Here is a 15,292-nt window from a genome sequence, read left to right as displayed (position 1 = left end):
GACACCGACCGGTTAATACAACACTTCAGCGGTCCTCTTACAATACATAGAGAACAACACCATGTAAGGTTCCGAGCATCCCGCCGTTCCTCGTTGGCGCATCCCCTTATCACAAGATTCACTTGGAAATACATCTCCACCAACACTAGCATCTTCTCCTTACAGTACTGAGAAGTATGGTAGTAGATTACGCATCATCCCAAGATCACATCTAGAAATGGGCAAAGTAGGGCCAAATCAAGTCCGCCATAAAAGATCGACGCCCTCAAGCATATGACACTTCAAAACAGCCCGAAGGTGTTTACAGGCTGCTCGTCCGGAGTGAAAAGAAACCCAAACCGACCCATATCATATGTACTCCGTCGACATAACCCAACTCTCTCACACATGCTGGAATGAAAGAATGTGTGGCGACCATGAATCAAAAGTACAATCTAGTAGTTTATCAGCAACAAACACTTACCCCGTATCAAATCGTCGGAGGCAGCTGTTCTCGATCACTCATAGCAAAATACCCGGAGGGTACTGTTTGGTTTCCACCAACATAGTGTGTGTGCACTATTAATCCGTCGACTTGTGCATTAGTGGGTCACGATTGACGGGTTGGAATTGGGGGCATTACCCGTCAGGCTCTCCCCGGTCACCCTACATCTCGAGCATAATGGCCCACCCTTGCCACACCACATGAACAACGGTTCTCCTGTGTCTGCTGGAGCTGTGGCAATTCCTCTTAAGATGCGTCCTCCACACTGAAAAGCATTGTACAACCAGTCCCCTTGACTGCTCATGTTGGAGGCGACCATAGGTGTTCCCCTTTTTTGCTCAGCATACGGCTTCATCCTCTTTTTACCATTGCCTCCTAAAAGGATGGTTTCTCTGAGGTCTCCACACCTCTACTTGCCTTGCTCTTCACTCTTGTCCTCAAAATCCTGCACTTTGTCACAACTGATTAAAATCCGTATCGTTGAGTATAACTAACCGCGCTGTGGATCTCCAACCGAAGCCCATTCTCAACACTGAGCACACAGATCTTCCCTAATTCGAGCATCTTGGTATTTGAGGCCAATATTGCAAAGCTCAATTTAACTTAGTCCCTGTATCCCACCACATGTTTCCTTGCTTCAACATCCAGACAATTCCCTCAGCCTCCGCTTTCCTGAGATCATCAGCGGGAATAATCTCTCAAGAACTTGTCCTTGAAGGCAATTCCAAGAATCACGCCTCAGGTGCAACAAAGAAGGGTTTCCCGAACTCACCAATTTTCAGCTCCCCTATGAGCATAAATGTGGCATAAAGAACGCTTATGCTCCTCCAGGCAACCATACGCCTCGAAAATCTTTTTCGTCTCGCTAACCACAACCTAGCACCTTCCGGATCAGAGTCTCTCACTGGAAAGCTTTGGCGGGTGTTCTTACGGAAAAGCCGATGGTCCCCGGATACTGCCCCGGTTCCACATCACCGTCCTCGCACTAGAGTTCAGCAGCGGTGATGCGGTCCAAGGACAGTCACGGTCTAGATCCTGACCACGTCCTGGGCCATATCTATCGTAGGCGAAACTATGCAACCAAGAAACCTAATGAGAAGATGTACCACAACAAGGCTATGACAGTTAAAACACATCCTTCTCTTTATACATGACTCAACCACAATAACCGCCTATGAATCCAGTCACACATCCATGCTCAAGACATAAGGGCAAGAAATACACACAATGTGTGACTTAGACGTCACTACCCGAACCTACATCCCAAGTTTCAGAGAACACATGCAATTCACACAGCAAGACCATAACAGGTTCACTAGAAATACCATACTTTTGGCTCTGATCATCCACCAATTGTGGCGTTCCTAATTAATGACTGGTTTAATAGAATAATTTAAATAACAAAAACCAGTGGTAAATTTTTTTTTTTTTTTTTTTTTTTTTCTTTTTCTTTTTCATTTCTTCTCTCTTTCACCATAACTGGTTAGAAGGAAAATCCTCACTATAAAGTCCTGAATGGCATTCACAACTCTATTCGAGTCTTTCTTTCTTACCGCTCATAATTCTCTAAATTTTTTTGCTGTTTCAAAAGGAAGAATGTACAGCCATTACTTTAGGTCGTCACATGAAAATAAAAGGATAAAGTACAGTCGGTAAATTCTTTTACAAATAAAGTTGCTATATGCTTTTCTTTTTCAAATATACGAAGTCGATCATAAATGCAATCATCATTTAAAGCTGTCCAAAATATGGAGTTTTACAAAATATATAGTGTCATCCAGCAAAGGTGTCCATAGTGGTGGCTTCAGCCACATGTATAACAATCATCAAATGCCTATACATCAGGTCTACCCATACAAAAAACAAAAGAGTAAACCTAACAGTTAGTCCTAGTAACCCACCCTCAAAATATCAAAACAAATCCAAAAAGCTGTCCACTAGGATGAAGAGCCTCCGCTGATCGCCATCTCCCTCGGGCCGCTATCCTCCGTAGAGTCTGCCTCAGATGCCGACATGACTTCCTCGGGAGAATCCACCTCAAGAAGTGATCCTCATCACACTCTAGAAAGTCAAGGGCATCCACAGCAGGCTCAGGAGGTGCTCCTCCAGGTCCTCCTCAGGGTCTTCCTCGGATGACGTTACCTCGCATCAACTTGAGCGGGCTCCACTAGACGATATGGTGTAGGGCGTGGGTAAGTATCCAGTCCACAAGTGCGCTGAAAGCGTCCGTGCAGGTTCATCTGGTATGCACCAAAGAAGTAGCCGTGAATCGGAATGGTGCCGAAATCGGCACCTCGTGTGCCTTCGAGGGTCTCCCAAGCTCCCTCTAGGCACTCCATCTCTACTTCGATCACGGATTAGCTGTGCCGCCATCACGATTACAAAGAAGAAAAGAAAGGGGTAGACTCTTTCACAAGAATCTAACTTGCGCTGCACACAATGCACTCTATAACCACTACATGACGTTAAAGGAGTATCTTGAGGCTTTTCATCTCTGGTAATCGATTACACATGCCTGGTAATTCGATTACCAGAGGCTAAACTTGAATTACACAGCCTCAGGACATGAAATATGCAATTAATACACTGTGTAATCGATTACACATGCCTGGTAATCGATACCAGTGACCCATTCTCTGTGTAATCGATTACACAGGCTTGGTAATCGATTACCAGGGCTCCAGTTTCTCGACTTCGTTTTCAAGCCTGGTAATCGATTACATCCCTTGGTAATCGATACCAGAGACCATCTTAGCCTCCTGTCCTCTAATTTAAGCCTTGTAATCGATTACCCACCCTTAGTAATTCGATTACAGAGGCCGACAATCACATATTACACAAAATCACAGCTGGCCAAGCCACCTCAACGCTCCTTGCTTTGTGGTCTTGTTTTCCTTTTTATCTGTTGAACTGCCAGGAGCTTCGCCTGCTTAGGTACATCACAGGTTCTCACTGACCGACTATGCCCGGTTTGGGTCGGGATTGGTCAAGCTTGGTTTGGGCAATAGCACCCACCTGACGTCCCAAGGTCTCCTGACCCCCGCGACTATCTCCCAGGTACCACTCTGTGGTCAACAATAAAAGCAGAAGTTTCACCTTCAACAATTCCTCACTCAAGCTTGTAGGATTATGGGTACCACATCACATGTGGTACTAGGTGGCGGTCGGGCCGGATGTGCACAACAAGTTTCGTCACATCCACAATGCGCGCATAAAACCCCCATCCCCTGTTGCCCACCTCCAACTGAGCTCACGTACTCCCACGTAGCCCATATCCTCGTTCTCTCAACACCGGTCCCCATCAATCCTCCAAGCTTCCACAAACATCCAAGCAAAACAACATTCACACAGCAAAAGCTATCACAGCCAAGCAAAACAGAGCAAAGGCAGAAAACTCTGCAAAACTCCAACCAAAAGTCACAGCTTTTACACTCAAAGACCCAGTAAAATTCTTCGTCCACATTCGTTAACCGTTGGATCGACTCCAAAATTTTACTGGAAGTCTATAGTGTATAAGCCTGATTTTGACCGTTTGGGATATACTAGCAAACATCCAGAACTCATTCTGCACTAGACTTTCCACAGCCAACCACACACAAGCATTTTTCTGCACTTGTGCAAAATTCTGCTGCATCAATTTTCACAGCAAAAACTCTGCATAATGCAGGATTTCGAAAATCACCCTTCTCTCATCCAATCTTGCCCAAATCAATCCTACAAGTCCCAAATCATGTATCAACATGTCTTAAACAAAGCCAAGTCTTAAACCACAGCAACACAAAATCTAGGTGTCCAAAACCCCATCAATTCAATATGTTTTTTCTAGGCTTGAAGTGGAATTTAGAATGAGGTAATTTGGAGCATAACTCTCACCTCACACAAGTCTCTAACATCAATCTAAACTTGCTCAAACTGGATTTACACCTAAATTTCCACCGAATCAAAATTTGACTCCTTCACATACCTCAATATTACTGCTGTGGTAATATTGGCTCTTGTGTTCACTTTGGTCTTTTGTTTTTTCCTTCTAGCTCAGCTAACCTTTTCTCACATGTCCTAAATGAATTTCAAGCTTTATTAACTCACTTTAACCTCCATTTACCACAGAATTCAGACTTAGCCTTTCAACTGTCTCAAAAGTCTCACTCTCTTTTCCACTCATAACATCACATTCTCGACTTTTCTAACCCTAGGTTAGTTCTACCCTTTGTCTCTAACAGATTATCTATCAGCAATTTCAGCATTAAAACATCACAAACATCATCACAAAAACCTAAAACAGAATGGGTATGTCTAATCACCCAACAGTGCAATTTCAACAGCTTTCAAACAATCATGTTCACAAATAATCATCAAACATCAGCAGAAAACTACCAAAACCCCCATCATATCTCCCAAAAGCCCCATAACCCACTATTTTAGAAGAGAAAGAAGTCACCCAAACCTGAAATTTGAAGTCCCACTCGTAGCCCACGCACTTCACGACTCCAAAAAGCTCTCCTTTCACAGATTTGGGGCAGAAATGAGCACCAAAGGTTGAAGCTTTGTGTGGGAGCTTCAATGGAGAATGAGGAGAGAAAGGCAACGTGAGGGAGAGGAAAGCTGTCTGAAAAAAAGTGTGGGGGCTGAGTGAGGAGAGAGAAAGCTTTTGGTCTTAAATAAAAGGGTTTCCCTTTTCCCTTATTTATTCAAGCTCTTGCCACATGTCCTATTTTGATTGGAGCAAAGGCCCACTTTCTCTTTTTGACTGTGACCCATACTCATCCACAAAGTGAGAAAAATCTGACCTTTGAAACGCGCTTAAATCCTGGCTCGGTTTTGCGTGCAATTTCTCTGGTCTCAGTTCTCGCGTTTCTCTGCGTCCGTCGGGCCAGTTTTCGAAAGCAGCAATATATTATATCAAACGCTCAGAATGAAACCCCAAGCGTGGTTTTAAGAGGTTGGTTTCGTTAAATTTAAGTCCGCACGCAAAACGATGATTTTTAACTAATTAATTAGGATTAACCCATAACCCCGTTCAGTTATGATTTCTCTCCCTAATTAGCCTAACCCGCATATCTTGCCCCCGCTATTCTACTTCTACAAGAACATATATGGCATATACACTGAATAATACTTATATATATCATTCAAAATACATCGTTCCTAAAATTCCGGATAGAAATTTCCAGGATGTTCACTCTCAACTGTACTTGTCTCTAAATGCCTAAATTCCTTTCTGATGGTCCGTGGTCCTGGAACGCAGGGAAAATTTTTTAAGAATATCTCTCTTTGAGGTATCCCAGCTCGTCGATGGACTTGGGAGCAAGGTAATATAGCCAGTCCCTTTGCCACTCCCTCTAAAGATGGAAGGGAAACCTTCAGAGATATGTACACTGTAGGACATCTGGCGGGGTTCATGGTGGAGCGCAGACAATTAATGGAATTCCTTTCATATGTTTGGTGCGGGATCTTCAAACTGGCTATGAAACTTTGAAGCAAATGATGGCAGTCCCATTTATAAGAAATATGGGACATTCTCATCAGGTGTATTGGATGCAAAAGCTTCGTAGGTGAAATCAGGTCAGGCCATTTTCCTTAGAGTCTCTCACGGGGTTGGAGGTGTGGCCATGTTCCATATAAGTTCAAAATGTTAATCTCAAAATCAGGAGTTCAAATCGACAGAATGCTAAGATAATCAAAAGCAGATATAAATGATGTCTACTAATCTATGAAACTGTTCTATATATTCTCGGATCAAGGGTTTGTAAGTCAGATGGATTAGCTGCTAGTCATCCACTACATTTCAGCATGCACACTATTGGTCTTCTTATGCAAGTAAGTAGTGTAGGTTTTGAACTACAGCTACATCAAAATGATATCCAATGTACTTGAGAAATTTGTGAGCAACCACCCTACAAATCATGAAAAGATAGCACAAAAATTTCATCAAAATTAAAGTCAATTGATGGACCTACAAGGAAAGTTTAGACAATAAAACAATAAACTGAAAAAAAAGAACTAGAAACAGGATATTTGGGCTAGCTAGAGACCTCAGCCTGGCTATGGCAGCTACACCAATGATAATTTTTTTCTATCCAATAGCTATATAATATAGTCTACTCTGAACTCGGAGCAGAAAGTTATGGCCATTTTGAAATTTGCTAAACCAAGTTCTCAATTTTTTTTTAAATTCTCTGAATTTCTAGCCACAACCAACGTTTCTCCGGTATTTTTTTACAACGAAAATATGAGTCTAAAAGACCACCACAACCAAATTCAGCCAAAAATCGAACAACCTCTAATATCAAACAAAAATGCGCTCAAATTAAATTGTCATTGCAGGCATCACTAATTCAGTCACTATGGTTGCACTACTACTTCTATTTTCCAGGTCAGCGCAATACTGGTGGTAATTCCGTGCGCAAAGCAGTATTCACAACAAAACACAAAAACTGAAACAGGATAAGCGCTTGAACAGAAAAACTAGAAAAAACACTCACACTAAACAATAACAGAACACTAAGACAACACTGAACCACACTACTACACACTAACCAACAACGAAAGCGAACAAAACAGTAAACTATAAACACGAATCACTAGCTATTATGAAACTTTGGACACTGCTCCCAAGCAACGGCGCCAAATTTGATCGAGGTCGTACCCAAATCAAATAAACATTAAAACGCAGTAACGGAAGTGATCCTAGGTTCGTTGTTCCAACGGAGCAATGATAAACAAGATGTCATAATGATACATGCAGTAAAGTAACAATTGGGGGTTTTGTTTTGTGATTAAAACAGCGATTGGATCATAAATTAATATATTAACAACGTTGTGTTTCTCTTTGATTCAGATAACCATTCTCTTGTCCTAGGTTATGACAGAATGTCGTCCTAAAGTTAACTCATCTTAATCAACCCTATGTTAATTGACTAAAGGAGAAATTCAACTTAGGGTTCAATACGTATAGCAGACAATACACCAATTAACCTTCGTTCATGTACATCGAACCTAAGTTAAGCTCAGAGCAAATTATCGAACACGAAGCGTGGCATAGATTCAACATTAATGGAATTGTGAGGTTAATTGGTGAAGGAAAACTGCAGGAGCTGACATTTATAATAGAACTTGGAGAGAGTTAAGCTCGCCTCAGAAGGAACAAATCAGAATTTATGCACTTTCATAATTTGATAACGAAAAGCAGAAAACGTATAATGAAACTAGAAGCCCCAAAAATGTTTAAAATGAAAAAGCCCCTTAAAGGCATAAACGTAATGAAAGCAAAATGGCGAAGAAGGATAAAAATGAAATTCGAAGATTAGAGCAGAGAATGGAAAATTGCATTCACGTGAACGAATATAGCCAAACGTAAACCTAAAACTCCTGGAATAAGTAGAATAACAAATACGCCCCTTCCACGAATCCGCAAGGCTGTGCTATTTATAAGGTCATCAATGTCATTGGGTCGCATTACATATTATCTGGCCCAAACGAATAACCATTGAACAACATAAAATAAAAGTTGCGAATCTCTACATTAGAATTAACTAAGGTAAAACGTTCTTTATTTGGCCCTCTTACGTCCAACGACCAAATCCGATTAAGCTCATGCTTCATTATTCCTGAAATTAGATTAAAGAACAGTCAAAACTTAGCTGAATGAGCCAATAATAAAACTGGCCTAATTAAATTTGGACAATTAAGACTAATCAGTAATTAAAATGGGTGCAAGTTTAAAAATAGGAGAAATATAGAGGCAGCATTTCAGATGCATATAAAAGTTCAGCTAATGAGTAAATTGTTGTCCTTTTGGTATTTATTGATTGTATGACATCTTGCTAGTCACAATATAGTCTTATTGTCACAAAAGAATTACCGTTATAGTTGTTAGTATATATCAACATGAAAGATAGTACAAGTAGATATATTGTTAAAGAGACAAGTTTATGTCTCAACAGTCCATGTTGATTATCTTTAAAAAAAATAGATGCAGAAAGATTCTCATTATGTGCGGGAATCTTTATGTATGCTTAGTTTGTTTTCATCCTAACATTTTTTTTAGTGGGAGTCCTAGGTGAATATGCGGTAATCATGTATGCAATAACTAGAAAAAGTAAGGCAAGAATGTGCTATTTGAAAGAACAAGAAACTGACATCTTACATTATCGAAAGTCTAAAATCTTAGGAGATCATCAAGGTATTCTAGACTCTGATTTAGTGGTAGAATTTCCAGAAGTTTTCCCGGATGATATTTGTGAATGCCACCTGAGAGAGAAGTGGAATTCATTATTGACTTGGTGCCTGGGGCGAATCCAGTGTCGATTGCGCCTTATAGAATGTCTCCGGTAGAACTAGCAGAGGTGAAGGCACAAGTGCAGGATCTTTTGAGCAAACAATTTGTTCGTCCAAGTGCATCACCGTGGGGAGCACCGGTCTTGTTGGTTAAAAAGAAGGATGGAAGTATGAGGATGTGTGTAGACTACCGGCAGTTAAACAAGGTCACTATCAAGAACAAATATCCGCTACCAAGGATAGATGATTTGATTGACCAATTGAGGGGAGCGACGGTATTTTCGAAGATCGATCTGCGATCGGGGTATCATCAAATCCGAGTTAAGAAGGAAGATATCCCAAAGACTGCGTTTCGGACTCGGTATGGGCACTACGAGTATTTAGTCATGCCATTTGGAGTGACTAATGCTCCTGCCATCTTCATGGACTATATGAACCGTATATTCCATGATTACTTGGACCAGTTTGTGGTTGTGTTCATTGATGATATCCTAGTGTATTCGAGGAATAAGGAGGAGCATGAGAAGCACTTGAGGATTGTGTTGCATACTCTGAGGGATAGGAAGCTGTTCGCCAAATTGTCGAAATGTGACTTTTGGTTGGAAAAAGTGCAGTTCTTGGGCACGTGATTTCTAAGGATGGGGTTGCGGTGGATCCAAACAAGGTGGATTCGGTTATGGAGTGGCAACAACCGACAACTCCAACGGAGGTTCGAAGCTTCTTGGGGTTGGCAGGCTATTATAGAAAGTTCATTGAGGGATTTTCTAAATTGGCATTGCCCCTAACTAAGTTGACTCGTAAGAATGAGAAGTTTGTCTGGAATGAGAAGTGTGATCAAAGTTTCCAAGAGTTGAAGAGGCGGTTGACGACAGCTCCAGTGTTAATTTTGCCCGACCCTAAGAAAACATTTGAAGTGTATTGCGATGCAAGCGGGCAAGGCTTGGGGTGTGTGTTGATGCAAGAGGGAAGGGTAGTGGCTTATGCTTCGCGTCAACTACGTCCTCATGAAGTTAACTATCCGACTCATGACTTGGAACTAGCAGCGGTGGTCTTTGCCTTAAAGATTTGGAGGCATTATTTGTACGGTACTCGTTTTGAAGTTTTCAGTGATCACAAGAGTCTCAAATACTTGTTCGATCAGAAGGAACTCAATATGAGACAACGAAGATGGATGGAGTTCCTCAAGGATTATGATTTTGGACTTTCCTACCATCCAGGAAAGGCTAATGTAGTAGCCGATGCGCTAAGCCGGAAATCTTTACATGTTGCGACTATGATGAGTTTGGAGCAGAGATTGATAGAGGAGTTCCGAGATTTGAATCTAGCAATTGAGGTGCGACCCAAGAGCTTATTTGTGGGAGCATTGCAGATCACCAATGAATTTGTAGATCACATACGCGAGGCTCAAGGGGATGATCCGTTTTTGCAAGGCAAGGTGTTAGATGTAATGGGGATAGGGGTGTGGAGTTTGAGAAGGATACAACCGGGTTAATTAGATTCAAGGGGAGGATATGTGTGCCATCTCTAGATGAATTGAAAGTTCAGATTTTGGAGGAAGCACATAAAAGTCGTCTTAGTTTCCATCCAGGAATGACTAAGATGTACCAAGATTTGAAGAGAAGTTTTTGGTGGCATGGCATGAAGAAAGATGTAGCCGAATATGTAGCAAGATGTTTGACATGTCGAAAGGCTAAGGTTGAGCACCAGCGACCATCGGGAGAATTGAAGCCATTGGAGATTCCGGAATGGAAATGGGAGAGCATATCTATGGATTTTGTATCTAGTTTACCCAAGACTAGTCGTGGGCATGATGCCGTGTGGGTCATAGTAGATCGACTCACCAAATCTGCTCATTTTATCCCAGTGAATATGAAGTATAGAATGGAGAAACTCGTGGAGTTGTACATCAAGGAAGTAGTAAGGTTGCATGGAATTCCTTCTAGTATTGTATCTGACAGGGATCCAAGGTTCACTTCGCGATTTTGGACAAGTCTACATGAAGCCTTGGGGACAAAGCTGAAGCTTAGTTCAGCTTATCATCCTCAAACAGATGGTCAGACTGAACGAACTATTCAGACTCTAGAGGATCTACTTCGGGCGTGTATTATAGAGCAACAAGGTAGCTGGATGGATTGTTTGCCATTGATTGAGTTTACTTACAACAATAGTTACCAAGCCAGTATTGGTATGGCTCCTTTTGAAGCTTTATATGGACGAAAGTGCAAAACTCCTATTTGTTGGTATGATGATGGAGAAGTAGTACTTCTTGGACCTGAAATGCTACAACAGATTAACGAACAAGTGAGGTTGATTCGAGAGAAGATAAAAGCATCTCAGGATAGGCAGAAGAGCTATTATGATAGAAGGAGGAAGCCACTAGATTTTCAGGAAGGAGAACATGTGTTTTTGAAGGTTTCTCCCTTAACCGGAGTCGGAAGGGCTCTTAAAGCTAGGAAGTTGACACCCAAGTATCTAGGTCCATATCAGATTTTGAAGAAGATTGGGCCTGTAGCTTATCATATCGCCTTACCTCCGAGTTTATCGAATTTGCACCCTGTGTTCCATGTCTCTCAGCTGAGACGATACAACCCGGATCCATCACATATTCTTGCAGTGGACGAGGTACAGGTGAAGGATAACCTCACCTATAAAGCACAACCTCAGAAGATCACTGACCGAAGAATGAAGTCGTTGAGAGGAAAGGAGATCGCATTGGTGAAGGTGCAATGGGGAACCGATGAGGGTGATTCTACATGGGAGTTGGAAGTTAGGATGAGAGAATTGTACCCAAGTTTGTTCATAGAGTAGTTAAATTTCGGGGACGAAATTCCTAAAAGGGTGGGAGTATTGTAACATCCTGGAAATTTCTATCCGGAATTTTTGGAAACGATGTATTTTGAATGATTATATATAAGTATTATTCAGTGTATATGCCTATATGTTCTTGGTAGAAGTAGGAATAGCGGGGGCAAGATATGCGGGTTAGGCTAATTAAGGGAGAGAAATCCATAACTGGGAGGTTATGGGTTAATTCCTAATTAATTAGTTAAAAATCATCGTTTTGCGTGCGACTTAAAATTTAACGAAACCAACCTCTAAACCACGCTTGGGGTTTCATTCTGAGCGTTTTGATATATATATTGCTTGCTTTCGAAAACTGGCCCCGACGGACGCAGAGAAACGCGAGAAACTGGAACCAGAGAAATGGCACGCAAACCGAGGCAGGATTTAAGCGTTTCAAAGGTCAGATTTTTCTCACTTTTGTGACTGAGTATGGGTCACAGTCAAAAAGAGAAAGTGGGCCCTTTTGCTCCAATCAAATAGGGACATGTGGCAGAGCTTGAATAAAATAAGGGAAAAGGGAAAACCCTTTTTATTTAAGACCAAAAGCTTTTCTCTCTCCTCACTCAGCCCCCACACTTTTTTTTTCAGACAGCTTTCTCTCTCCCTCACGTTGCCTTTCTTCTCCCTCATTCTCCATTGAAGCTCCACACAAAGCTTCAACCTTTGGTGCTCATTTCTGCCCCAAATCGTGAAAGGAGAGCATTTTTGGAGTCGTGAAGTGCGTGGCTACGAGTGGGACTTCGAAATTTCAGGTTTGGGTGGACTTCTTTCTCTCTTAAATTTCGTGGGTATGGGGTTTTGGGAGATATGATGGGTGGTTTTGGTAGTTTTCTGCTGTGTGATGATTATTTGTGAAGGCATTTGTTGAAAGCTTGTTGAAATTGCCATGTTTGGGTGAATTAGACATACCCATTCTGTTTTAGGGTTTTTGTGATGATGTTTGTGATGTTTATATGCTGAAATTGCTGATAGAAATCTGTTAGAGACAAAGGGTAGAACTAACCTAGGGTTAGAAAGTGAGAATGTGATGTTATGAGTGGAAAGAGAGTGAGACTTTGAGAGTTGAAAGGCTAAGTCTGAATTCTGTGGTAAATGGAGGTTAAAGTGAGTTAATAATAGCTTGAAATGTCATTTAGGACATGTGAGAAAGGTTAGGCTGAGCTAGAGAGAAAAACAAATGACCAAAGTGAACCAAGAGCCATTTCTAGGGCAAAATTGGGTGTTGAGGAGTCAAATTTTGATTCGGTGGAAATTTAGGTGTAAATCCAGTTTGAGCAAGTTTAGATTGATGTTAGAGACTTGTGTGAGGTGAGAGTTTGCTCCAAATTTACCTCATTCTAAATTCCACCTTTCAAGCCTAGAAAAGCCATTGAATTGAGGGGTTTTGGACACCTAGATTTTGTGTTGCTGTGGTTTGAAGCTTGGCTTTGGTTTAGACATGTTTGATACATGATTTGGGACTTGTAGGATTTGATTTGGGCAAGATTGGATGAGAGGAAGGGTGATTTTCGAAATCTGCACTTATGCAGAGTTTTTGCTGTGAAATTGTGCAGCAGAATTTTGCACAAGTGCAGAAAAATGCTTGTGTGTGGTTGGCTGTGGAAAGTCTAGTGCAGAATGAGTTCTGGATGTTTGCTAGTATATCCCAACGGTCAAAATGCAGGCTTATACACTATAGACTTCCAGTAAAATTTTGGAGTCGATCCAACGGTTAACGAATTGGAACGAAGGAATTGTTACTGGGGTCTTTGAGTGGTAAAAGCTGTGACTTTTGGTTGGTGTTTTGGCAGAGTTTTCTGCCTTTGCTCTGTTTTGCTTGGCTGTGATAGCTTGTGCTGTGTGAATGTTGTTTTGCTTGGATGTTGTGGAAGCTTGGGAGGATTGATGGGGACCCGGTGTTGAGAGAAACGAGGATATGGGCTACGTGGGAGTACGTGAGCTCAGTTGGAGGTGGGCAACAGGGGATGGTGGGTTTATGCGCGCATTGTGGATGTGGAGAAACTTGTTGTGCACCATCGCCCGACCGCCACCTAGTACCACATGTGATGGGTACCCCATAATCCTACAAGCTTGAGATGAGGAAGTGTTGAAGGGTGAAACTTCCTGCTTTTATTGTTGACCACAGAGTGGTACCTGGAGATATGTCGCGGGGGTCAGGAGACCTTGGGGACGTCAGGTGGGGTGCTATTGCCCAAAACCAAGCTTGACCAATCCCGACCCAACCCGGGCATAGTCGGTCAGTGAGAACCTGTGATGTACCTAAGCAGGCGAGCTCCTGGCAGTCAACAGATAAAAGGAAAACAAGACCACAAAGCAAGGAGGCTTGTGGTGGCTGGCCAGCTGTGAATTTTGTGTAATATGTGGATTGTGGCCTCTGGTAATCGATTACTAAGGGTGGGTAATCGATTACAAGGCTTAAAATTGAGGACAGGAGGCTAAGATGGTCTCTGGTAATCGATTACCAAGGGGTGTAATCGATTACCAGGCTTGAAAACGAAGTCAGGAAACTTAGGGAGCCTCTGGTAATCGATTACCAGCCTGTGTAATCGATTACACAGAGGAATGGGTCACTGGTAATCGATTACCAGGCATGTGTAATCGATTACACAGTGTATTATTGCATATTTCATGTCCTGAGGCTGTGTAATTCAAGTTTAGCCTCTGGTAATCGATTACCAGGCATGTGTAATCGATTACCAGAGATGAAAAGCCTCAAGATACTCCTTTTAACGTCATGTAGTGGTTATGAGGTGCATTGTGTGCAGCGCAGTTAGATTCTTGTGAAAGAGTCTACCCCTTTCTTTTCTTTCTTGTAGATCGTGATGGCGGCACAGCTAATCCGTGATCGAGTAGAGATGGAGTGCCTAGAGGGAGCTTGGGAGACCCTCGAAGGCAACACGAGGTGCCGATTTCGGGGCACCATTCGATTCACGGCTACTTCTTTGGTGCATCCAGATGAACCTGCACGGACGCTTCAGCGCACTGTGGAGTGGATACTACCCACGCCTACACCATATCGTCTAGTGGAGCCCGCTCAAGTGATCGAGGTAACGTCATCCGAGGAAGACCCTGAGGAGGACCTGGAGGAGCTACCTCCTGAGCCTGCTGTGGATGCCCTTGACTTTCTAGAGTGTGATGAGGATCCACTTCTTGAGGTGGATTCTCCCGAGGAAGTCATGTCGGCATCTGAGGCAGACTCTACGGAGGATAGCGGCCCGAGGGAGATGGCGATCAGCGGAGGCTCTTCATCCTAGTGGACAGCTTTTTGGATTTGTTTTGTATATTTTGAGGGTGGGTGTATCTAGGACTAACTGTTAGGTTTACTCTTTTGTTTTTGTATGGGTAGACCTGATGTATAGGCATTTGATGATTGTATACATGTGGCTGAAGCCACCACTATGGACACCTTTGCTCTGGATGACACTATATATTTTGTAAAACTCCCATATTTTGGACAGCTTTAAATGATGATTGCATTTATGATCGATCTTGTTATTTGAAAAGAAAGCATTAGCAACTTTATTTGTAAAAGAATTTACCGACTGTACTTTATCCTTTTATTTTCATGTGACGACCTAAAGTAATGGCTGGTACATTCTTCCTTTTGAAACAGCAAAATAATTTAGAGAATTATGAGCGGTAAGAAAGAAATGACTCCGAATAGAGTTGTGAACTGGCCATTCAGGA

The sequence above is a fragment of the Glycine soja genome, chromosome 5, assembly GCF_004193775.1.
Source record: "Glycine soja cultivar W05 chromosome 5, ASM419377v2, whole genome shotgun sequence".
Taxonomy (NCBI): Eukaryota; Viridiplantae; Streptophyta; class Magnoliopsida; order Fabales; family Fabaceae; genus Glycine; species Glycine soja.
The sequence above is the reverse complement of the archived record's forward strand: the minus strand, read 5'-3'. Positions refer to the sequence as shown.